Consider the following 27,358-nt stretch of genomic DNA (forward strand, 5'->3'; position numbering starts at 1 on the left):
TTATGTCGCATTTTAAATTATCGTCGTAGTGTTTTAAATTTTAATTATTGTAATGTTTTTTTTAATGAAAGTTTAGTTTTATTTCAAAATGTATTTTCAATTTAAATAATTACAATTATTTGAGTTTATAAAAAATAATTAAGATACTGAAAAAAAAGTGTTGATTGGCGCTGATGTGACATCTAGTCCTGAGAAAGAATTGTATGAATGTTGGGAGCTCTTTTAACAAATGAAAGATTGTAACCGCACCCCATTCAACACTCAGTTCACGGTTGATTTTTTTTTTTTTTTTTTGACAAAAATATAAATATGTATATATATAAAAGAACCGAGGTTCCGGTGGTACAACATTAAACACTCAGTTCACGGTTGATGCTCTGATTTTATTTTATTTATTTAATTGCTCCTTTAAAAATTAAATATACGACCTGTAAATTAAATTTATCTATCGAGGCTATGATGGTTGAGTGACCTGTGCGCAACTAGGCTATAATTAACTAGAAGATTAACAATTAATTTAATTAATTTTTTTTTTTGAACGGCCGGTTAGATGGTTAGTCACCTCACACACGCTAGAAGGAACCCGTTCTCGAATCTTCGCACTTACGTGAACCGGATCGATTTTATTATATACCTACATCTGCCAGTAGCAAAGCGTAGGGACCACAGACCCGAAGGTTGACTGTGTATCTTTTATCTTTATAAATCTCATACATAATTCAGACACATGTCACCTCCAGATTCATCCTCAGCAAATCCTTTTTTCTCATAATTTTAAATTAAATAAATCCTCAATTTTCTACGTCTGACGCGTGTCTTCTAATTAGGGTTAAGTTTCATTCTCCTTAATATTTCACGGAGCAGTTATCATCCAATTTAAATCGATACCCTCACATTCAATCTGTGATTAGAGCAGTTTCTTCTAGGGTTTTTGCAATCAACAAAAAGCACACCCTCACATCCAATCGATACGCTCCCATCCAAACAAATTCGATTTCATCATCTTCTTTAATCCATCGTGATTCTTTGAAGGTATCACAAATTGCTAAGTCGTGATTCTTATACAAGTACAATTTTCTTCTCTTTTGTTTTTTATGTTTAAAATTTTTTGCTGAAATTCTTTTGGCTATTTAATTTTGTTTCAAGGTTGTATTATGTCCATCTGGTTATATGCCTACCACATGTTCGATTAAATGTCTGAATAAGTAGTGTTAATGATTAATCTTTGGTGATGTACGTGGCAGGTTGTAGAGTTCAGAATTTATGGTTTCGTAATTATGAATTTTCGTGTAAGCAAGGTTACACGAATTTATGGTTTCGTAATTATGCATATGTCTGCGATGTTGCATCCATCTGTACATAATGACGCTCCAATAACCGGTTAGTCTTTAAAATTGGGACTTTTTCATGGTGTCCATCTTTTACAAATGCTTACTTAAAGTTTGGGAGGTTAGGCTTCTGCCTTCTCTGATTAACGTTGGGTCGAAGACCCGAAGGTGGGTGATGGTATGAATCGTTCAATTTTTTATCCTCTGAATATCTTTGTAATATGCTGCTAATTTTTGTTTGTGTTTTATACGTGTATATGTTTGTTTTTCATGAATATTGTTTGGTAAATTATATGATTAGGCCTAATGACTCAAATTTAGGTAACTGAAAGTTCCAATATCTTATGCTCTCATTACAAATGATGTAACTAATTTCATTTTGTTTATATTGGACAGAAATAAGTGATGTTGTTTATATTGTGAAAGTTCCAATATCTTATGCTACTCTATTGGTAAGAAAATGTCGAATCATTAACATTCAAAATTGATAATTCTTGAATCTTTATACATTTACAAATGGTTGACGGATTGTAATTGACTTCATAATGATAAACGAAGGGTTTCAGATTGTATCGATAGGGTTACATATTTTATCTTAATACATTTATGAATGGTTGATTGGATTTGAACCATTTAAATAGTAAAGTTTGTAGCTTTTTGATGTATTACTAGAATACATCTTCATGACACTTACATAAAAACTCATTGTAAACTGTTTTTAGATTTTTTGAAATTAGGTTTGTATATTTTTGCTTTTGGGCTGTTTCGTAATTATGAATTTCGTGTAAACAAGGTTATTAGTGTTCAGACCTTCAAGTCTGTCCTAACAAATCGATGTATATGTCTGCGATGTTGCATCCGTCTATACATAATGACGCTCTAACAACCGGTTAGTCTTTAAAATTGGGACTTTTTCATGGTGTCCATCTTTTACAAATGCTTACTTAAAGTTTGGGAGGTTAGGTTTCTGCCTTCTCTGATTAACGTTGGGTCGAAGACCCGAAGGTGGGTGATGGTATGAATCGTTCAATTTTTTATCCTCTGAATATCTTTGTAATATGCTGCTAATTTTTGTTTGTGTTTTATACGTGTATATGTTTGTTTTTCATGAATATTGTTTGGTAAATTATATGATTAGGCCTAATGACTCAAACTAGAAAAAATCCGACCGCGCGTTGCTGCGGTTGTATTCGACGCGCGGTCCAATTTGGATATACGATGTCCGTTTCGCGTATAGTTAGTCGTGTTGTATATGTATATATATGTATGTAATATAACCCGAAATATTTACTTTTTTTAACGATGTCCGATTCGCGTATAGTTAGTCGCGTTGTGTTCGTAAAATTATTTCGAGTTGGACGGTGGTTTCGGAAAAATTTAACTCGCACCGAGCGTGAATATAGGGCCCGTTATTTAGTGTTTTTTTTAACGATGTCCGTTTTGCATATAGTTAGTCCCGTTGGGTTCGTGAGATTTTTTCGAGTTGAACGGTGGCCTCGGAAAAATTTAACTCGCACCGAGCGAGAAGATAGGACCCGTTATAAATTCGGGTGGAGTAAGGTTTTTTTATTTTAATTAAATTATAAATTTACGTTTTTTACCCCTGAAAAAGTGTAAAGTTGAGGGGTTGTTGTGTAATTTGTGCGAAAGTTGGAGGACCATTTGTAGTGTGAACGCAAACTCAAAACGACAACTGGTTAAAACTGAAACGATCAAATTTTGGGAGGAGGTTTAGTATGTAAGTATAATATAATATAATATAATATAATAATATAATATAATATAATATAATATAATATAATATAATAATAATATAATATAATATAATATAATAATATAATATAATATAATTTAGGTAACTGAAAGTTCCAATATCTTATGCTCTCATTACAAATGATGTAACTAATTTCATTTTGTTTATATTGGACAGAAATAAGTGATGTTGTTTATATTGTGAAAGTTCCAATATCTTATGCTACTCTATTGGTAAGAAAATGTCGAATCATTAACATTCAAAATTGATAATTCTTGAATCTTTATACACTTACAAATGGTTGACGGATTGTAATTGACTTCATAATGATAAACAAAGGGTTTCAGATTGTATCGGTAGGGTTACATATTTTATCTTAATACATTTATGAATGGTTGATTGGATTTGAACCATTTAAATAGTAAAGTTTGTAGCTTTTTGATGTATTACTAGATTACATCTTCATGACACTTACATAAAAACTCATTGTAAACTGTTTTTAGATTTTTTGAAATTAGGTTTGTATATTTTTGAAATCCAATATGATTTGGTACATAATGGAACTCATTATGATGGTTGTCGATCTATTTTTATGTAATTGTTTATGGTTACCGATCTATTAATATATGTTGTTCGTACTTCATATCCGTATATTTGACAAAACTACTAATATGAATCATAACCTTTGGATTATGATTATTGGTTGTTGATTTTTCTTGGATGTGCGCAGAAGGTTGCCATAAAATGATGTGGCAAAAATTGTGTTTGGAGATAAACAGAAGTGTTGAAAACCAGTGTTTGGTCTAATCTATAGACTTCTTTGGATATTTTCAACGAATACAATAGTTTTACATTAACCTTGTATTTACCATTGAGATATTAGAACCCATTTTGCATTTTTGTTTGTTAAACAGCATGAATGTGTTTATACAAAAATACTAAAGCAGGTTATGTTTATTTTATACGCAACGATATTGGTTTATCATACCGTTAAATAATATAACATTTTATGCTTCAAATTAGTTTGATTGGGAGTTCCCGTGCAACGCACGGGCTCTTAAATCTAGTATATAATATACGGTAAACCTCCCCCCATAAAATCGAACCCGCACCAATCGCAATTGAAAGGATACGGACCCACAGTCCAGGAGCTTGGTACCACTCAGCCAAGGGCTATATTAATTTAATCAAAAAAATTACAAATCATCAAAATTTAGATATCGATCTTGTATTCATATGTTATATAGTTTTCATTTTTCATTACTCTTGTATTCATATGTTTTGCATATGCCTCATAAGCATATCTTCCTTGTAAATTATACCGATAATAATTAAATGAAATTGATTTGCTTTTTTTTTTTTTTTTAAGTTATAGTGGTAGTTAATTAAGTCGAAAACAAACATGATAATCATTCATATTAAATTTCATACTATAAAGTTAACCAAATCAATTACAAACACGATGTAATTATGGAAGATAATAACGACAACTTAAATAATTGTTTAAGTGAGCCAACAACAAACGTCGATTTAGTGGCAATTTGACTGCCGCTTAGAGCCTAAACTGAACTACGTGCATAATTTAAAACACATGAAAATTTGATTATACCATTTTCATGGCGTCTTTTTTATTAGTTATTTATTTATTTTACTCTTATTTATTTATTTATTTATTTATTATATGATTATTATTTATATTACTTATTTTACTTATTTTTTGTTTTATGTTATTTTATTCTCTTATGTTTTTTGGGCCGGAGGTCCCCTTGGAAGCAATCTTTTTATCCGTCAAACAGAGAGAAAAGAGACTTTCTCTACTCATGGGAGTGTTTCACTCAGGGTAGATAAATGATTTCTCTTTATTCTAGGATAGCGGAAGGATTGTCTACGTCTCACCTCGTCCATACCTCACAATTGTGGGATTGAGTTTTGTTGTTGTTGTTGTAAATAATTGTTTATTAGAAGGTTATGATTCTCTCCAATAACTTCATTAATCAAATTACTTAAATTACTTTTTATGTATAAACGAGGATTAAAGACCGCGCTTTGCTGCGGGGTGGTTTTGGTCGGTTAACTTAACGTTTTAAAAAAACGGCGGTTTTGTTCGGTTAACGATTTTTGATCGATTAACGGTTTTTGATCGGTTAATTAAAGGAGTCGTTTTGGTCGGTTAATCGAGCGAGTCGTTGTGATCGTTTAATGGCACTACAGCCTCGTGGTGGATCAAAAAATTTATTGTGTCTCGAGAAAAATTTCTAATGTTAGTACTTTCTCGAGAAGAGTGAACGTTCTCATTTGACAAATGAAAATTTGAATTTTTTAAACTCTAAATTTAATTAAATTTGTATATCCCATTTTATTAGAATTGCAATTTTAAAACGTCAATCATAAATTTAGCATTCATTAAACGCTGTGTTTACATAATAACAACATATTATACTTAATTTTTCAATACAAATCTTCTATCTATACATACTATAAATCATGAAGATTAATCTGATTTGGCACTCTCTAATTACTTCTTAATCAACAATGCTGACATGTGAAATTCTTAATTAATCACAATTATCACAAATTAATTTAAAAATATCCATGTGGCCATCTCAAACCGAAGGATCTGATTAGAAATTATAAATCATGAAGATTAATCTGATTTGACACTCTCTAATTACTTCTTAATCAACAATGCTGACATGTGAAATTCTTAATTAATCACAATTATAACAAATTAATTTAAAAATATCCATGTGGTCATCTCAAACCGATGGATCTGATTAGAAACTATCAATCATGAAGATTAATCTGATTTGACACTCTCTAATTACTTCTTAATCAACAGACATGTGAAATTCTTAATTAATCACAATTATCACAAATTAATTTAAAAATATCCATGTGGCCATCTCAAACCGATGGATCTGATTAGAAACGCAATTAAATCAACTTTCTGAACGGCTCCCAATTTGTAGACATTCAAAACAAATTGTACCAAGGATCCATCCATCTTCAAATTAATAGAAATCGCTAACTGATTCTTCAACAAAATTAGGTTATTTATTATCTATAATTTGTTATATTTTATGCCTTGAAATTTTTTCATGATTGAATACTAACCCTTAATTTGTGTTTTTGAATGCTGATTTGTAGATTGCCTTTTGCTCCTACAAGTTGACGACTTGATATCGATTTTACATAATCGAAGTAGGTAGATTGTTAATTGAAGATAAATTCGTTGTTTTAATTCGATCGTGCTTCCCTTATGTTATGAAGAGTCGTTATCAGATGTTTAATGAGGTTTTTTTCCGATTAATTATGTTAGATTTCTACAAATTAGGGTTTCTGTTTCCCTTATGTTCAATTTCTGAAAGACTCTCTTTTGGTTTTGTTGAACTAAATATGATAACAAGGTGTCTGAAGAAATGTTCATGTAATAAGTAGCGTGGCTTAGTGATTGGGAATGCTCATAATTGGTATGCCATTTACTTTTACCGATTATTTTCATCTTTTATCTTTGAAGTCGATGTGCCATTTAGAATTTGTTAATATCTACATATAATTTAGAGGTTGCAGCATCCATGGACTTGGCTTCTCTTACTCCAGTTTATTTATCATAATTCTACATGTACATTCTTTTAAGAAGGATAGATAATTATCACTTTTGACTTATGGTTGGTTGTTATTTTCAGGCTGTAAAACATCTCTTTTTTCAGAGGTCAAACTGATAATAGTTGACATATGAAGTTTTTGTGATGTGGTGCTTACATTTACTTTGAAGCAAAAAGTCATCAATTATTCAGGTATAGTATTGCATTTGACATATGATTTTGAAAATATGTGATTATAATATATGTTATTGGTATATACAATTTGGATATAATTTTTTCGACATGCTATCGTTTAGGATGGTTTTAGTTGGTTACGGTAAATTTAGAACTTTTTCCTTGCACGTTTGTGTTTTGTGTGTTATAGTTGTGATGGTTTACTCTGCTTCCTTTTACTGATTGTAAAGTATATATGGTCTATGTGTTTGTGGAGGGTTTTTTGGGGGGTTTATTTTCTTAAAAATCATACTGTATTAGCTTGATATTACTATTAAATAACATAACGGCAAGTAAAAAGAGTTAAATGAAATGCATCAGTCACGAATGTATGATCGGTAACTATCCCACATTGGCGATCTTGGTTTAGTAGTCAATGGAAAGTAGTCTTTTGATGAATAGTAATAATTTGTTTTATTTAGTGGTACGTTTTAGTAACAGTGTGATGCAATTGTTACAGCATGACAACTTAATGAACTAATGTAATCATTTTATCCTTAATTATGTATTATATCTTTAAACTAAGCGGTGCAGGTGAGGCTTGCTGGTTCGTATCTTTCAATGGCGTCCTTAATCATAGTTCACGCAGGCTTTATGATTGTCACTACCCAGAGACTAAGAGTTACTTGCTTCAGGTGCTACATACAACCCTCAACAACAACGAAGTTTTTATCCTACATTAAGGGTGTGTTTGGTAGAGAAGCTTATGAGAGCTTATAGGAGGTTGAGCTTATGATTTTAATAAGCTCCAAGTAATAAGCTTTGTTTGGTAGACATAAAAAGTAGAGCTTATGAAAATCATAAGCTCTAGAAAAATAAGCTACTTCTAGTAGCTTATGAAAAAAAGTAGAGCTTATGAACTAGAAAATAAGCTCCAGCTAGTTTACCAAACACTTATAAAAAATAATAAGCTCCAGCTACCAACTAAAAAAATAAGCTCCAGCTCTAGTCTATAAGCTCCAGCTCCAGCTATAAGCTCCAGCTCCAGCTAGTTTCATCCAAACACACCCTAAGGTTTAGATTAGATTAGCCATATATGATGTATATAGTAACATTATCAAGGTACTGTTATCGAACTAAACATATTGACCCATGTAACAAAGTAGTATTTATGTTGTAATTTTCCCCTCAATATGACTCTGACATACGCAATTAGCATTAGCTAACTAGGGAGTAATTGATAATGTTAAAAACGAACATATATTTCATAGCATTATCCCTCAAGAAAGACAAGCTTTTAGTTGCAATTGTTCTATTTACAAGTGATATTCGTTTAAATAATAAAAGGTGAAGACAAAAGACAGATTCGACGAATTGAAGACGCAAACGACCAAAAAGCTCAAAAGTACAAAAGACAATCAAAGAGGTTCCAATTATTGATAAGAAACGTCTCAAAATTACAAGAGTACAAGATTGAAAACGCAAAGTACAAGATATTAAATTATTCGCAAGGACGTTCGAAAATCCGGAACCGGGACCAGAGTCAACTCTCAACGCTTGACGCAACGGACTAAAAATTACAAGTCAACTATGCACATAAATATAATATAATATTTAAATAATTCTTATAATTATTTATATATTATATATTATATTATTAAAAACCGTCGGCAGAAAAAACAAATGCATGTGAGCCTCCCCAGCTGGCCATGCGATCGCATGGCCTTGAAGGGCAAAGCCCATGCGATCGTATGAGCCCTTTTTCCAGGCCTGTCCTATAAAATTCGCGAGTTTTGGACGCAAAAACACATCTTTTTCTTCTCCTCATTCAACGTATAATATTTATATTTATATTATAATTTTAATTTTAATTTTAATTTATAATAATAAGGGTGTGTTAGCGAATGTTGTAAGGGTGTAAGTCGAAATTCTGTCCGTGTAACGCTACGCTATTTTTAATCATTGTAAGCTAAGTTATTATTATGCTTATTTAATCCGAAGTAATCATGATGTTGGGCTAAAAATATTAAAATTGGGTAATTGGGCTTTGTACCATAATTTGGGTTTGGACAAAAGAACGACACTTGTGGAAATTAGACTATGGGCTATTAATGGGCATTATATTTGTTTAACTAAATGATAGTTTGTTAATGTTAATATAAAGATTTACAATTGGGCGTCCCTATAAATAACCATTTACACTCGATCGGACACAATGGGCGGGGTATTTATATGTACGAATAATCGTTCATTTAACCGGACACGGGAATGGATTAATAGCCACTAGAATTATTAAAACAGGGGTGAAATTATGTACAAGGACACTTAGCATAATTGATAACAAAGTATTAAAACCTTGGGTTACACTCAGTCGACATTCTGGTGTAATTATTAAACAAAGTATTAAAATCTTGTTACAGTTTAAGTCTCCAATTAGTTGTAATATTTAACTTCGGGTATAAGGATAATTTGACGAGGACACTCGCACTTTATATTTATGACTGATGGACTGTTATGGACAAAAACCAGACGGACATATTAAATAATCCAGGACAAAGGACAATTAACCCATGGGCATAAAACTAAAATCAACACGTCAAACATCATGATTACGGAAGTTTAAATAAGCATAATTCTTTTATTTCATATTTAATTTCCTTTATTTTATATTTAATTGCACTTCTAATTATAGCACTTTTATTTATTGTTATTGTATTTAATTGCACTTTTAATTATCGTACTTTTTAATTATCGCAAGTTTATTTTATCGCACTTTTATTTATCGCAATTTCATTATCGTTATTTACTTTACGCTTTAAATTAAGTCTTTTATTTATTTAATATTTTACATTTTGTTTTAACTGCGACTAAAGTTTTAAAATCGACAAACCGGTCATTAAACGGTAAAAACCCCCCTTTATAATAATAATATTACTTATATATATATTCGTATTTTTATAAAATAAAACTAATATAGCGTTAAGCTTTGATTAAAAGATTTTCCCTGTGGAACGAACCGGACTTACTAAAAACTACACTACTGTACGATTAGGTACACTGCCTATAAGTGTTGTAGCAAGGTTTAAGTATATCCATTCTATAAATAAATAAATATCTTGTGTAAAATTGTATCGTATTTAATAGTATTTCCTGCTAAAATTTAATAGTATTTTATACCCCTTAGCTTTAACTATCAAGTATTTTTAGCGCCGCTGCCGGGGAACTTAAACGCCGAAAGCGCAACGCTAATATATATATAAAAAAAAATACGCTTTTGTAAAAAATACGTTTTAATATATTCGAAAATATAAAAAGAAAACAAAAATATAAATATTTTTAAGAGTTTGTTAAATATTTAAGTTCTATAAAAGTTTCTTTATCTTTATTTTATAAAAATATAAGTTTTATTTAATTTATATAAATATATTACATAAATATATAAAATAGAAAACTAAAAACAGAAAATAAAAAAACACTCGGGCCTGCTACTGTAGCAGCCCGTAACCTGGCCCAAAATCCTGGCTCATGCAATCGCATGAGCCCGAAGGCATAAACTCATGCGATCGCATGAGAGTGTCTGACACGCCAACTGCAACCCTAAAACTGCATTATTTACGGGTATTATTATTATTATTTAATAAACCCTAATTAGGTTTTATTATTTAATTAGTTATTAGTTTTTAGATTTAATTTATATATTTAGTTTAATTAGTTTATTTAAATTGTAAAATTAATAGTTTTATTAAATAAATAATATAAAAATAATATTTTTAAAGTTGTAATTTTTACAACTTTTAGTATATTTTTATATTTTGTCCCTTTTTATTTGTTTTTAGCGTAACTTTTGTATTTTCCGCTCGTATTTAGTTGTAAGACATAGTTTTTGCCATTGTTATTTTTATTTCTAGATTGTTAGGCTCTGCCGTAAAATCTCTTAAGTGCTTTTTCTTTAGACTAAGATTTAGGTGATTTAAAATTTTGCGACGCCTTTTTAAGTTTTAGTACCTTTTTAAGATATTGCCATTTGGGATATAGTTTTTCCTGTAAGCTTTAATATTTTTAGACACCTTTTACCTATGTATCAATTATCATTCCAATTAGTAATCTCAATTTGCAATTACAATTTTAAGTTAGTGATAGTAATAAGGTTGGGTTAGTCAAGTATTTTTAAGTTTTATAGTCATTCTCTGTTTCTTTCATTTTTCGCCTTTTATTTTTCGACCTTTTTCGACGCGCTCTTTTTCTTTCTTATTTCTCGCCATTCTAGTTTTAGGACATAGATTTTTTTCTACTTCTTATCTAAATTTCTTAAAATTACGAAAATTTATTTTAAGTGGTGTTTTTGATAGACATCAAAATTTTCTGGTTCGTAGTAATAGTTGGATTTGTACGTGGACCGGGTTATTGGAGCCAAACAGTCCTCAATTATATTGAGACCAAACGAATCATGCCCCTCTGCTGGATCTTTTGGCTATTCGAAACGTGGGCAAAATCAGAAAAAGTCTATTAATTGGATAACTTATATAATTTTTCTTTCCTTTTAAAAACTAATAAGATATTCAGTGAATGCACCGAGCAAGACGTTCACCACCTTTTGTACGTTCACCACCTGTAACTAGATCAAGACATCTCGCAAATATTACCGCCGTTGATTTTTCTTTAGAATCGTCATCCAGTCGACCAAGTACTCCAGTTCAAATTTCCGATAATCCATTTTTTGAACCTGACCTCACAATTGAGAATCCGGAGAATATTCAGGGACAATTCATAGATCCTGAACCATTAAATTTTCCTCCGGAACCACCAATCATTCAAACAGAGATTGTTGAGGAACGAACCATTAAATCAGAATCCTCTAGTGATTCTGATTCAACAAATTCAATTATGGAGAATCTGGAACCTTTAAGTATGGAAGACCGAATGAGAGCTAAACGCACTGGCCAAGGTCACGCAATTACTCATCCAGACATTAATGCGCCAGATTATGAAATCAAAGGACAAATTCTACACATGGTGACTAATCAATGCCAATTTAGTGGTGCGCCGAAGGAAGATCCAAATGAACATCTTCGTACCTTTAATAGGATCTGCACTCTATTTAAAATCCGAGAAGTGGAGGATGAACAGATATATCTCATGTTATTTCCCTGGACTTTAAAGGGAGAAGCCAAAGATTGGTTGGAATCGTTACCTGAAGGGGCGATTGATACATGGGACGTTTTAGTTGAAAAATTTCTTAAACAATTCTTTCCGGCATCTAAAGCCGTAAGACTTCAAGGAGAAATTGTTACGTTCACACAGAAGCCAAATGAAACTCTATATGAGGCGTGGACAAGATTTGGAAAGTTATTAAGAGGATGTCCGCAACATGGTTTAGACACCTGTCAAATAGTACAAATATTCTACCAAGGATGCGACATCACTACAAGAAAAGACATAGATATAGCAGCTGGTGGTTCCATTATGAAGAAAACCGAAACTGATGCTTATAAAATTATTGATAACACTGCTTCCCACTCACATGAGTGGCACCAAGAAAAAGATATCGTTAGATCATCTAAAGCAGCTAGAGCCGATTCTAGCCATGACTTAGATTCCATTTCTGCAAAGATAGATGCTGTCGAGAGACGAATGGAAAAGATGACTAAAGATATCCACTCAATACGAATTAGTTGTGAGCAGTGTGGAGGACCACATTTGACAAAAGATTGTCTCAGTATTGAATTAACAATGGAACAAAGAGAGAATATTTCATACATAAACCAAAGGCCTGGAAATAATTATCAGAATAATTATCAACCGCCAAGACTGATCTACAATCAAAACCAGAATTATAACCGAAATATTCCATACAACAACCAACAAGGTCCTAACAATCAACAAGTATCCAATAATACTTACAATCAGCAAAGATCTAATTTTCAAAACAAACCACCACAATCCGATGATAAAAAGCAGAATTTAGAAGATATGATGACGAAGCTAGTTGAAACTCAAACGCAGTTTTTCACATCTCAAAAACAAACTAATGAACAAAATGCTCAAGCATTTAGAAATCAACAAGCTTCTATTCAAAATTTGGAACAAGAAGTAAGTAACCTAGCAAGGTTAATAGGTGAAAGAAAATCGGGAAGTCTACCTAGTGATACAAATGCTAACCCCCGGAATGAAACAGCTAAAGCAATTACCACAAGAAGTGGTACAACACTTAAACCACCTGAAATACCTGTAACTTCTGATGAAGCTATTCCTACTCCACAAGAACTGCAACCTGATCAAGATAAGGAAAAAGAACCGGTAGTTGAAAAGGTTAATGAAGATAACACAGTTAAGGATAAACCTTATGTTAAACCATACCTACCACCACTTCCTTACCCGAGTAAAATGAAGAAAGAGAAACTTGAAGCCGAGCAATCCAAATTCTTGGATATGTTTAAACAGATAAATGTAAATCTTCCTTTCATTGATGTGATTTCAGGAATGCCTAGATATGCTAAATTCTAGAAAGATCTAATCTCGAATAGAAAGAAAATGGAAGAACTCTCGGCTGTTACTATGAATGTTAATTGTTCAGCAGTGCTGTTGAATAAGATACCAGAAAAATTATCTGATCCAGGAAGTTTCACAATTCCATGTTTTCTGGGTAGTCTTAGTTCAATAGAAGCATTGGCAGACTTAGGTGCTAGTATAAATTTAATGCCGTATTCACTATACGCTAAACTAGACCTTGGAGAATTGAAACCAACAAGAATAAGCATACAACTAGCCGATAGATCAATAAAATATCCTAGAGGGATAATGGAAAACATGCTAGTTAAAGTTGGTACTTTAGTATTTCCAGTACATTTTGTTGTTCTGGACATGGAAGAAGATTCTCAAGTTCCTCTCATATTAGGAAGACCATTCTTAAACACGGCTAAAGCAATGATAGACGTGTTTGGTAAAAAAATTGACCCTAAGTATAGAGGACGAGAGTGTTACCTTTTCAGTTGATAGAGCAATGCAACAACCGCAATCTGCAGATGATACATGTTATTATATTCAAACTATAGATTCACATGCAGAATTGTTGGAGGAATTTCGAGAATTACAAGGAACAGGAGAATGTTCTTTAGGAGAAGTAAATGAACCAATTGATGAAGCTGAAATGTTAGCTACACTAATAGCAAATGGATATGAACCAACAACAGAAGAAATTCAAAGGCTAAAAGAAGAAGACAGATATCGATATAAATCATCGATAGAAGAACCACCGAAATTAGAGTTAAAGCCACTTCCAAACCATTTGGAATATGCTTATTTACATGGTAAATCTGAATTACCTGTAATAATATCATCTTCTCTTACTGAAAATGAAAAATCACAACTCATTTCTGTGTTGAAAGCTCATAAACCAGCCATTGCATGGAAGATTCATGATATTAAAGGAATAAGTCCTTCGTATTGCACACATAAAATCCTTATGGAAGAAGGTCATAAAACGTATGTGCAACGCCAACGAAGACTAAATCCTAATATGCAAGATGTAGTTAAAAAAGAAATTATTAAACTGCTAGATGCAGGTCTAATTTATCTAATTTCTGATAGTCCATGGGTAAGCCCAGTTCAATGCGTGCCTAAGAAGGGTGGCATGACTGTCATTACAAATGAAAAAAATGAGCTTATTCCTACTAGGACTGTAACAGGATGGCGTGTATGTATTGATTATATAAAATTAAATGACGCCACCAGAAAAGATCACTTTCCCTTACCTTTTATTGATCAAATGTTGGAAAGATTAGCCGGAAATAGTTACTATTGTTTTTTTGATAGTTTTTTCGGATATTTTCAAATTCCAATAGCACCCGAAGATCAAGAGAAAACCACATTCACGTGCCCTTATGGTACTTTTGCTTACAAACGTATGCCATTTGGACTTTGCAACGCCCCTGCAACCTTTCAAAGGTGTATGATGGCGATTTTTCATGACATGATAGAAGAATGCATGGAAGTTTTCATGGATGACTTTTCAGTCTTCGGTGATACATTTGAATCATGTCTAGCTAATCTTGAACGAATGCTGATTAGATGCGAACAATCAAATCTAGTTCTTAATTGGGAGAAATGCCATTTCATGGTTAAAGAAGGCACCGTTCTTGGACATAAAATTTCAAAGGAAGGAATTGAAGTGGATAGAGCTAAAGTAGATGTAATTGCTAAACTTCCACATCCCACCAATGTTAGAGGAGTTAGGAGTTTTCTAGGGCATGCCGGTTTTTACCGACGTTTCATAAAAGATTTTTCTAAAATTGCCACTCCTATGAATAAACTCCTAGAAAAGGATGCTCCATTCATCTTTTTAGATGAATGCATCAAATCTTTTAATATTCTTAAAGAGAAACTGATGTTATGCGAGGTGTATATAAAATAGCTTAAATTTTGCTAGGAAATACTATTAAATACGATACAATTTTACACATGATATTTATTTATTTATAGAATGGATATACTTAAACCTTGCTACAATACTTATAGGCAGTGTACCTAATCGTACAGTAGTGTAGTTTTTAGTAAGTCCGGTTCGTTCCACAGGGAAAATCTTTTAATCAAAGCTTAACGCTATATTAGTTTAATTTATAAAAATACGAATATATATAAGTAATATTATTATTTTAAAGGGGGGTTTTTACCGTTTAATGACTGGTTTGTCGATTTTAAAACTTTAGTCGCAGTTAAAACAAAATGTAAAATATTAAATAAATAAAAGACTTAATTTAAAGCGTAAAGTAAATAACGATAATGAAATTGCGATAAATAAAAGTGCGATAAAATAAACTTGCGATAATTAAAAAGTACGATAATTAAAATTGCAATTAAATATAATAACAATAAATAAAAGTGCGATAATTAGAAGTGCAATTAAATATAAAATAAAGGAAATTAAATCTGAAATAAAAGAATTATGCTTATTTAAACTTTCCGTAATCATGATGTTTGACGTGTTGATTTTAGTTTTATGCCCATGGGTTAATTGTCCTTTGTCCTGGATTATTTAATATGTCCGTCTGGTTTTTGTCCATAACAGTCCATCAGTCATAAACATAAAGTGCGAGTGTCCTCGTCAAATTATCCTTATACCCGAAGTTTAAATATTTCAACTAATTGGGGACTTAAACTGTAACAAGATTTTAATACTTTGTTTAATAATTACACCAGGATGTCGACTGAGTGTAACCCAAGGTTTTAATACTTTGTTATCAATTATGCCAAGTGTCCTTGTACATAATTTCACCCCTATTTTAATAATTCTAGTGGCTATTAATCCATTCTCGTGTCCGGTTAAATGAACGATTATTCGTACATATAAATATCCCGCCCATCGTGTCCGATCGAGTGTAAATGGTTATTTATAGGGACGTCCAATTGTAAATCTTTATATTAACATTAACAAACTATCATTTAGTTAAACAAATATAAATCCCATTAATAGCCCATAGTCTAATTTCCACAAGTGTCGTTCTTTTGTCCAAACCCCAATTATGGTTCAAAGCCCAATTACCCAATTTTAATATTTTTAGCCCAACATCATGATTACTTTGGATTAAATAAGCATAATAATAACTTAGCTACGAGACATTAAATTAAAAAGGTTGAACATAACTTACAATGATTAAAAATAGCGTAGCGTTACACGGACAGAATTTTGACTTACACCCTTACAACATTCGCTAACATACCCTTATTATTAGAATTAAAATTAAAATTAAAATTAAAATATAAATATAAATATAAATATATACTACGTATATAGATAGAGAGATTGATATTATGGATATATTACGTTCACCAAACTGCGAATTTATAGGCCTGTGAACTGAAAAAGGAGCTCATGCGATCGCATGAGCTTTGCTCTTCAAGGCCATGCGATCGCATGGCCAGCTGGGGAGAGCCACTTTTGGTTGTTTTCTTCTTCCGATGTTTATTTAAATATAATATAATATATATATATTAATTTTAAGAATTAATTATATATTATATTATATTCATATGCATAGTTGACTTGTTATTTTTAGTCCGTTGCGTCGAGCATTGAGAGTTGACTCTGGTCCCGGTTCCAGATTTTCGAACGTCCTTGCGTACAATTTAATATCTTGTACTTTTCGTTTTGAATCTTGTACTCTTGTAATTTTGAGACGTTTCTTATCAATAATTGGAACCTCATTGATTGTATTTTGTACTTTTGAGCTTTTTGGTCGTTTGCGTCTTCAATTCGTCGAATCTGTCTTTTGTCTTCACCTTTTATTATTTAAACGAATATCACTTGTAAATAGGACAATTGCAACTAAAAGCTTGTCTTTCTTGAGGAATAATGCTATGAAATATATGTTCGTTTTTAGCATTATCAAATATTCCCACACTTGAGCGTTGCTTGTCCTCAAGCAATATAGTCTTGAAATACTAGAATCACTTCTTTATTCTTCACACTTTGTACATCAGTGATTTCTTTACGGCGGTATAAACAATTGTAGTAGCGATGTGGTTTACAGTCCCACATGACTATAAAATTTAGATCCATTAAGGAAATTGGATCTTTATGAAAACATTTGATCTTTTGAAAATTAAATCTAGTTTTTACCCTAGATAAGTTTTCCGGAATAACCCTTCACCGGTGTTTGCAAAATATTTTTGTGGGCTTGGTGGGTTTCAGATTTGAAAATTTTAGCTCAAACTTATGGTTTTGTGTCACCCACTTGCTATCCTTGTATTAGGAAAGCAACACGTCCAGTATACTTGCTCCGTATATTACCTTTCGGTAAACTACCGTCCGGTTGTAAATAAAAGCGTTGAACAAGCAACTGTTAGGGCGATGTCTAATGACATGCAGATGTTCATGGTCTACAATGTGTCGGATGCAATTACTATCCTTTGTAGGAGCAATAGTAAAGCTCACCCTTATGATTTTTCGGTCTGGCACAAGGTCCTGTCTTCGACCATGATATGCAACCACCGTTCTTACGGTTGACACCCGATTTGGTTCAGATGACCTAATGAATTCCAGGTGAATTCCTAGGATTTTACGTTCAATGGTAATGAACGCATTAAAAATAGGGTTTTCAGAAAACAAATCGGTTTGTAATTTTGATCAAAATATTTTCTCGTTCAAGCTCGAGTTTAGATATCATTGAATTCCATGAGTTTGTAATTCTCAATCTTTAAGGTCAATCTCAAGGATTGAGTAATATCAGTCTTAAAAGCTGATTTTTAATCTTTAAGGAGATTATCCTTTCTGGGGGTCTGATTCATTAGTCTTATCAAGCTAATTTGCACGGCGTCCTCCCTATTTTACAAGATAAATCCTTCTCATGGCTAGGATAAATCTGACCACTTGACGAACCTATTTTATGCTGAGGTCCGTGGATTTCCTGCTGATTTTAGAGATGACTTTTCTAGATTTTTAGTCAACCTACAGCTGGTCTGGACGACAACTTCATGACCTAAATCAAGAAGCGCGTTTCTTTTTCGGAAGACTTTACTTCCTTTTAATGATGGAATTGATTCATCGTGTAGATCCATCTTTCTTTCAAATATATTATAATAAATCGGGTAAAACTGTTTAGATTAGTCCAAAGCAAAAGTATCTTAAATTATTTGTTACAGAAATATGTTACATATGTTTAAAATAACTTGGTAAATTTTCCCACACTTGGCTTTTATTTTCTTTTATTTGCCTTTTTGTTCTCCTCTATTCCATTCTTAAATGAATTATAACATTTTGGTTTGTTTCTCAATTTATGTCCTTTCCTAGGTAACAATAATTTCAGTGTTAACACCTAGTTTTATCGTTCATAAATATGTATAAACATGATTTTGAATTCATTTAATTGGAAATTTTAAAATTTTTACTAGAATTGGGTAGTCAGTATATAAGACTAGGGCTGTTCTTTATTATCAGAGAGCACTAGATTCTAATACAACTACTGCTTTACTAGTATTTTTAATGGTAACCAAGTATTTAAAGTAAAAATTTTAAAAATCCGAAAGAATTTAACCCCTTCCCACACTTAAGATCTTGCAATGCCCTCATTTGCAAGAAATCAGTAACAATTTAAATTATTGAGGGTGATTAGCGTAGAAATGATTAAATTTTACCAAAGTTTCCAAACATATTGGCTTTTTTTTATATATAAAAAGGTTATAATTTCTAAAACATATATTAATAAAATTTTAAAAATTTGTTTTTTTTAGCAGCGAGGGCATTTCGGATCGTTGTCCTAGTCCGTCCCTCGACAAAATTTTAAAATTCGTCAATTCAAAGCGCGGTTTTAAAAGTAAAGATTTTTGGATTTTTTAATGTTTTTGGCATACTTTAATTCAATAAGATTAAAAATAATGATAATAAAAGTTCTCGTCCCTCCCTCGGGTAAAGCAATTTCGGTTCAACGACCTATTCTTCAACTCACGACGAATTTTAAAAATCATATTTTTATCTTAGCGAAATAAAGTAAATTTTTGTTTTTAAATTCACACCAAACTTAAATTTAAAATATGCATAAAATTAAAAATTCACACCAAACTTAAATAAAAATTCATATTATAAATTCACACCAAACTTATATTATATTTTTGTTTTTATACATACAAAATTATATTAAAAAGATTAAATTTTCAAATATTTACAATTTTAAATATATTGATTTTACAAAGTTCAAAATATTAATTTAATATTTATATATTAATTTTAAAAACATGGTAAAAAAATAAAATTAAAAATCTTTTTGGCTTTTATCCCACTTTAATCAATCAAATATTATCAAAAATATGCGCCCCTCTTTTCGGTAAAGTAATTTCGGTTCCATGACCTAATTTAACTCATGACGAATTTTTGAAATATTTTGGGTTGATTGATTAAAGATATTTATACCTTAAGAATAAACGTTAAATTTCGCAGTGATGTAATAAATTTTTGTATGATATCAATAATTTTGGTCGCCAAACCTAATTTTATTCAATACCAATTTAATACTTTATAGCGAACAAATTAGCGTTTATTATCAAAAGGTTAAAAATAAAAATAAAAAAATAAAAACTGTACAGACTTACCTGTGAGATAGAATTTTTAATTATATGATCTATCCCATTCATAAGATAGTCGGTTTAATTGGTTTTCCATAGCTACATAGGCGTAACCTCGAGCATTCAGTGTTTTTTTCTTCTAAACATATGAACGGTTCGTCTCTGCATAAAGTAACAAATTCGGTATTTGAATAGGTTTGATTATTTGAACATTTACCTCCATGTGACCATTTTCCGCATTTGTAACATCTTTCAAGGTGTCGTGCTCTTCTTTCGCTGCGGATTTTGATTTTTCTTTACCAAATTGTAACTTATTATCTTCGCATCTGGATTCTTTTCTTACTCCGTCCAATCTTTCTCTGATTACTGATACTATTTCACTCGGAAGTGTGTCATTATTACGTTTAGTGATCAAAGCGTGTAGTATTAGACCATGGTTTAGTTCACAGGCAGTCTTCATTTCCTAAAAAAAAATAAAAATTCAGAATGGGGGGAGAAGACTAGTTCTTTAGGGTCTGCTAGGGAAAGACCATTCAGGTTCCATTTTCGAGAATTACACGAAAACAGACAATCTAACTCTAACAGAAATACATAAAATCCTTAAAAGACTTGATTCTCCTCACACTTAGTTAGCTGTGGTATCGAAATTGTGATTAACTTCATTGTCGACTTCCATCGGACTATCTATGTAATGTTTAACTCTGTGACCATTAACTTTAAATTCAATTCCATTTGAATTTATTAATTCTATCGTTCCGTATGGGAAAACTCTTTTGACTATGAATGGTCCAGACCATCTTGATTTCAATTTTCCAGGAAATAGCTTGAATCGTGAATTAAAAAGAAGAACTCTGTCTCCTTCTTTGAATTCTTTTGAACTTCTGATTCTTTTATCATGCCATTTCTTCGTTCTTTCTTTATAGATTAATGAATTTTCATATGCTTCATGTCTTAATTCTTCTAATTCGTTTAGTTGACTTAACCGTAGACGTCCAGCTTCATGTAAATCAAGATTACATGTCTTCAAAGCCCAAAATGCTTTGTGTTCAATTTCTACTGGAAGATGACATGCTTTTTCGTAGACGAGTTTAAAAGGTGTGGTTCCAATTGGAGTTTTGTAGGCTGTTTTAAAAGCCCAGAGTGCATCCTCCAATTTAATGGACCATTCCTTCGGATTTGATCCTACAGTTTTCTCTAGAATACGTTTTAAAGCTCGGTTGGTATTTTCAACTTGTCCACTTGTTTGTGGATGATATGCGGTGGAGATTTTATGAGTTACTCCATATCTTTTGAGAACTTTCTCAAGTTGATTATTATAGAAATGAGTACCCCGATCACTTATTAAAGCTTTCTGTGTTCTAAACTTTGCAAAAAGACGTTTTAAAAAGTTGACTACAACTCGTGCATCGTTAGTTGGGAGAGCTTGTGCTTCCACCCATTTAGATACATAATCAATGGCGACGAGAATATAGAGATTATTATGAGATTTTGGAAATGGACCCATAAAGTCAATACCCCAAATGACGAATACTTCACATACTTGAATGACATTTTGTGACATTTCATCACGTTGACTTATTTTTCCGGCCCTTTGACAAGCATCACAGGATTTGCAAAGAAGGTGTGCGTCTTTGTAAATTGTAGGCCAATAGAATCCAGCATCATAAACTTTTCTTGCTGTTAGTTGATGCCCATAGTGCCCTCCTGTTGGTCCTGTGTGACAATGGTTTAAAATTTTACTAGCTTCATCTCCGAATACACATCGGCGTATTATTCCATCGGGACAACTTTTAAACAGATGTGGATCTTCCCAAAAATAGTGTTTTATATCACTGAAGAATTTCTTTCGTTTTTGGTACGATAATCCTTTTTCAAGGAATCCACATACTAAGTAGTTTGCATAGTCTGCAAACCATGGTATTTCATTATAATCTATCTTCAATAGATATTCATCAGGAAAGTTGTCTTGTATGGCCGATTCATTTAGAACTTCTAATTCAGGATTTTCAAGACGAGAAAGATGATCAGCGGCGAGATTTTCTGCTCCTCTTTTATCTCGGATTTCAATATCGAATTCTTGTAAGAGTAAGATCCAACGGATTAATCTTGATTTGGCATCTTGTTTCGAAAATAGGTATCTAAGAGCAGAATGGTCGGTATAGACCACCATTTTTGCTAGAACAAGATATGAACGAAATTTGTCAAAAGCAAAGACAATAGCAAGGAGTTCTTTTTCAGTAGTTGTATAATTTGTTTGTGCTCCTTGTAACGCCTTACTAGCATAATATATAGATTGAAATCGTTTTTCAATCCTTTGTCCTAAAACGGCTCCCATTGCAAAATCACTTGCATCGCACATTAGTTCAAACGGTAGATTCCAATTTGGTGTTATCATGATCGGTGCATTAGTGAGTTTCTCTTTAAGAATATTAAAAGATTTGATACATTCATCTGAAAAGATGAATGGAGCATCCTTTTCTAGGAGTTTATTCATAGGAGTGGCAATTTTAGAAAAATCTTTTATGAAACGTCGGTAAAAACCGGCATGCCCTAGAAAACTCCTAACTCCTCTAACATTGGTGGGATGTGGAAGTTTAGCAATTACATCTACTTTAGCTCTATCCACTTCAATTCCTTCTTTTGAAATTTTATGTCCAAGAACGATGCCTTCTTTAACCATGAAATGGCATTTCTCCCAATTAAGTACTAGATTTCATTGTTCGCATCTAATAAGCATTCGTTCAAGATTAACTAGACATGATTCAAATGTATCACCGAAGACTGAAAAGTCATCCATGAAAACTTCCATGCATTCTTCTATCATGTCGTGAAAAATCACCATCATACACCTTTGAAAGGTTGCAGGGGCGTTGCAAAGTCCAAATGGCATGCGTTTGTAAGCAAAAGTACCATAAGGGCACATGAATGTGGTTTTCTCTTGATCTTCGGGTGCTATTGGAATTTGAAAATATCCGGAAAAACCATCACGAAAACAATAGTAACTATTTCTGGCTAATCTTTCCAACATTTGATCAATAAAAGGTAAGGGAAAGTGATCTTTTCTGGTGGCGTCATTTAATTTTCTATAATCAATACAAACACGCCATCCTGTTACAGTCCTAGTAGGAATAAGCTCATTTTTTTCATTTGTAATGACAGTCATGCCACCCTTCTTAGGCACGCATTGAACTGGGCTTACCCATGGACTATCAGAGATTGGATAAATTAAACCTGCATCTAGCAGTTTAATAATTTCTTTTTAACTACATCTTGCATATTAGGATTTAGTCTTCGTTGGCGTTGTACATACGTTTTATGACCTTCTTCCATAAGGATTTTATGTGTGCAATACGAAGGACTTATTCCTTTAATATCATGAATCTTCCATGCAATGGCTGGTTTATGAGCTTTCAACACAGAAATAAGTTGTGATTTCTCATTTTTAGTAAGAGAAGACGATATTATTACAGGTAATTCAGATTCACCATGTAAATAAGCGTATTCCAAATGGTTTGGAAGTGGCTTTAACTCTACTGTCGGTGGTTCTTCTATCGATGATTTATATCGATATCTGTCTTCTTCTTTTAGCATTTGAATATCTTCTGTTGTTGGTTCATATCCATTAGCTATTAGTGTAGCTAACATTTCAGCTTCATCAATTGGTTCATTACCTTCTCCTAAAGAACATTCTCCTATTTCTTGTAATTCAGGAAATTCTTCTAATAATTCTGCATGCGAATCTATAGTTTGAATATAATAACATGCATCATCTGCAAATTGCGGTTGTTGCATTGCTCTATCAACTGAAAAGGTAACACTCTCGTCCTCTATACTTAGGGTCAATTTCTTACCGAACACGCCTATCATTGCTTTAGCCGTGTTTAAGAATGGTCTTCCTAATATGAGAGGAACTTGAGAATCTTCTTCCATGTCCAGAACAACAAAATCTACTGGAAATACTAAAGTACCAACTTTAACTAGCATGTTCTCCATTATCCCTCTAGGATATTTTATTGATCTATCGGCTAGTTGTATACTTATTCTTGTTGGTTTCAATTCTCCAATGTCTAGTTTAGTGTATAGTAAATACGGCATTAAATTTATACTAGCACCTAAGTCTGCCAATGCTTCTATTGAACTAAGACTACCCAGAAAATATGGAATTGTGAAACTTCCTGGATCAGATAGTTTTTCTGGTATTTTATTCAACAGCACTGCTGAACAATTAGCATTCATAGTAACGGCCGAGAGTTCTTCCATTTTCTTTCTATTTGAGATTAGATCTTTCAAGAATTTAGCATATCTAGGCATTCCTGAAATCACATCAATGAAAGGAAGATTTACATTTATCTGTTTAAACATATCCAAGAATTTGGATTGCTCGGCTTCAAGTTTCTCTTTCTTCATTTTACTCGGGTAAGGAAGTGGTGGTTGGTATGGTTTAACATAAGGTTTAGCCTTAACTGTGTTATCTTCATTAACCTTTTCAACTACCGGTTCTTTTTCCTTATCTTGATCAGGTTGTGGTTCTTGTGGAGTAGGAATAGCTTCATCAGAAGTTACAGGTATTTCAGGTGGTTTAAGTGGTGTACCACTTCTTGTGGTAATGGCTTTAGCTGTTTCATTCCGGGGGTTTGCATTTGTATCACTAGGTAAACTTCCCGGTTTTCTTTAACCTATTAACTTTGCTAGGTTACTTACTTCTTGTTCCATATTTTGAATAGAAGCTTGTTGATTTCTAAATGCTTGAGCATTTTGTTCATTGGTTTGTTTTTGAGATGTGAAAAACTGCGTTTGAGTTTCAACTAGCTTCGTCATCATATCTTCTAAATTCAGCCTTTTATCATCGGTTTGTGGTGGTTTGTTTTGAAAATTAGGTCTTTGCTGATTGTAAGTATTATTGGATACTTGTTGATTGCTAGGACCTTGTTGGTTGTTGTATGGAATATTTCGATTATAATTCTGGTTTTGATTGTAGATCGGTCTTGGCGGTTGATAATTATTCTGAAAATTATTTCCAGGCCTTTGGTTTAGATATGAAACATTCTCTCTTTGTTCCATTGTTAGTTCAATACTGAGACAATCTTTTGTCAAATGTGGTCCTCCACACTGCTCACAACTAATTCGTATTGAGTGGATATCTTTAGTCATCTTTTCCATTCGTCTCTCGACAGCATCTATCTTTGCAGAAATGGAATCTAAGTCATGGCTAAAATCGGCTCTAGCTGCTTTAGATGATCTAACGATATCTTTTTCTTGGTGCCACTCATGTGAGTGGGAAGCAGTGTTATCAATAATTTTGTAAGCATCAGTTTCGGTTTTCTTCATAATGGAACCACCAGCTGCAATATCTATGTCTTTCCTTGTAGTGATGTCGCATCCTTGGTAGAATATTTGTACTATTTGACAGGTATCTAAACCATGTTGCGGACATCCTCTTAATAACTTTCCAAATCTTGTCCACGCCTCATATAGAGTTTCATTTGGCTTCTGTGTGAACGTGACAATTTCTCCTTGAAGTCTTACGGCTTTAGATGCCGGAAAGAATTGTTTAAGAAATTTTTCAACTAAAACGTCCCATGTATCGATCGCCCCTTCAGGTAATGATTCCAACCAATATTTGGCTTCTCCCTTTAAATTCCAGGGAAATAACATGAGATATATCTGTTCATCCTTAACTTCTCTTATTTTAAATAGTGTGCAGATTCTATTAAAGGTATGAAGATGTTCATTTGGATCTTCCTTCGGCGCACCACTAAATTGGCATTGATTAGTCACCATATGTAGAATTTGTCCTTTGATTTCATAATCTGGCGCATTAATGTCTGGATGAGTAATTGCGTGACTTTGGCCAGTGCGTTTAGCTCTCATTCGGTCTTCCATACTTAAAGGTTCCAGATTTTCCATGATTGAATTTGTTGAATCCGAATCACTAGAGGATTCTGATTTAATGGTTCGTTCCTCAACAATCTCTGTTTGAATGATTGATGGTTCCGGAGGAAAATTTAATGGTTCGGGATCTATGAATTGTCCCTGAATATTCTCCGGATTCTCAATTGTGAGGACGGGTTCAAAAAATGGATTATCGGAAATTTGAATTGGAGTACTTGGTCGACTGGATGACGATTCTAAAGAAAAATCAACGGCGGTAATATTTGCTAGATGTCTTGATCGAGTTACAGGTGGTGAACGTACAAAAGGTGGTGAACGTCTTGCTCGGTGCATTCACTGAATATCCTATTAGTTTTTAAAAGGAAAGAAAAAAATTATATAAGTTATCCAATTAATAGACTTTTCTGATTTTGCCCACGTTTCGAATAGCCAAAAGATGCAGCAGAGGGGCAGGATTCGTTTGGTCTCAATATAATTGAGGACTGTTTGGCTCCAATAACCCGGTCCACGTACAAATCCAACTATTACTACGAACCAGAAAATTTTGATGTCTATCAATTTAACCACTTAAAATAAATTTTCGTAATTTTAAGAAGTATAGATAAGAAGTAGAAAAAATTCTAAGTCCTAAAAACTAGAATGACGAGAAATAAGAAAGAAAAAGAGCGCGTCGAAAAAGGTCGAAAAAGAAAAGATCGAAAAATAAAAGGCGTCGAAAAATAAGAAAGAAAAAAAAATGACTATAAAACTTAAAAAAAAAACTCGACTAACCCAACCTTATTACTATCACTAACTTAAAATTATAATCGCAAATTGAGATTACTAATTGGAATGATAATTGATACATAGGTAAAAGGTGTCTAAAAATATTAAAGCTTACAAGTAAAACTATATCTCAAATGGAAATATCTTAAAAAGGAACTAAAACTTAAAAAGGCGTCGCAAAATTCTAAAGCACCTATATCTTAGTCTAAAGAAAAAACACTTAAGGGATTTTACGGCAAAACCTAAAAATCTAGAAATAAAAATAACTATGGCAAAAACTATGTCTTAAAACTAAATACGAGCGAAAAATACAAAAGTTACGCTAAAACAATTAAAAAGGGACAAAATATAAAAATATACTAAAAGTTGTAAAAAGTACAATTTTTATAAAAATATTATTTTTATATTATTTATTTTATAAAACTATTAATTTTAAAATTTATTTAAACTAATTAAACTAAATATATAAATTAAATCTAAAAACTAATAACTAATTAAATAATAAAACCTAATTAGGGTTTATTAAATAATAATAATAATAATACCCGTAATTAATGCAGTTTTAGGGTTGCAGTTGGCGTGTCAGACACTCTCATGCGATCGCATGAGTTTATGCCTTCGGGCTCATGCGATCGCATGAGCTGAGGTTTTGGGCCAGGTTACGGGCTGCTACAGTAGCAGGCCCGAGTGTTTTTATATTTTTTTTTTCTGTTTTGAATTTTCTGTTTTATATATTTATGTAATATATTTATATAAATTAAATAAAACTTATATTTTTATAAAATAAAGATAAAGAAACTTTTATAGAA

The sequence above is a fragment of the Rutidosis leptorrhynchoides genome, chromosome 3, assembly GCF_046630445.1.
Source record: "Rutidosis leptorrhynchoides isolate AG116_Rl617_1_P2 chromosome 3, CSIRO_AGI_Rlap_v1, whole genome shotgun sequence".
Lineage (NCBI taxonomy): Eukaryota > Viridiplantae > Streptophyta > Magnoliopsida > Asterales > Asteraceae > Rutidosis > Rutidosis leptorrhynchoides.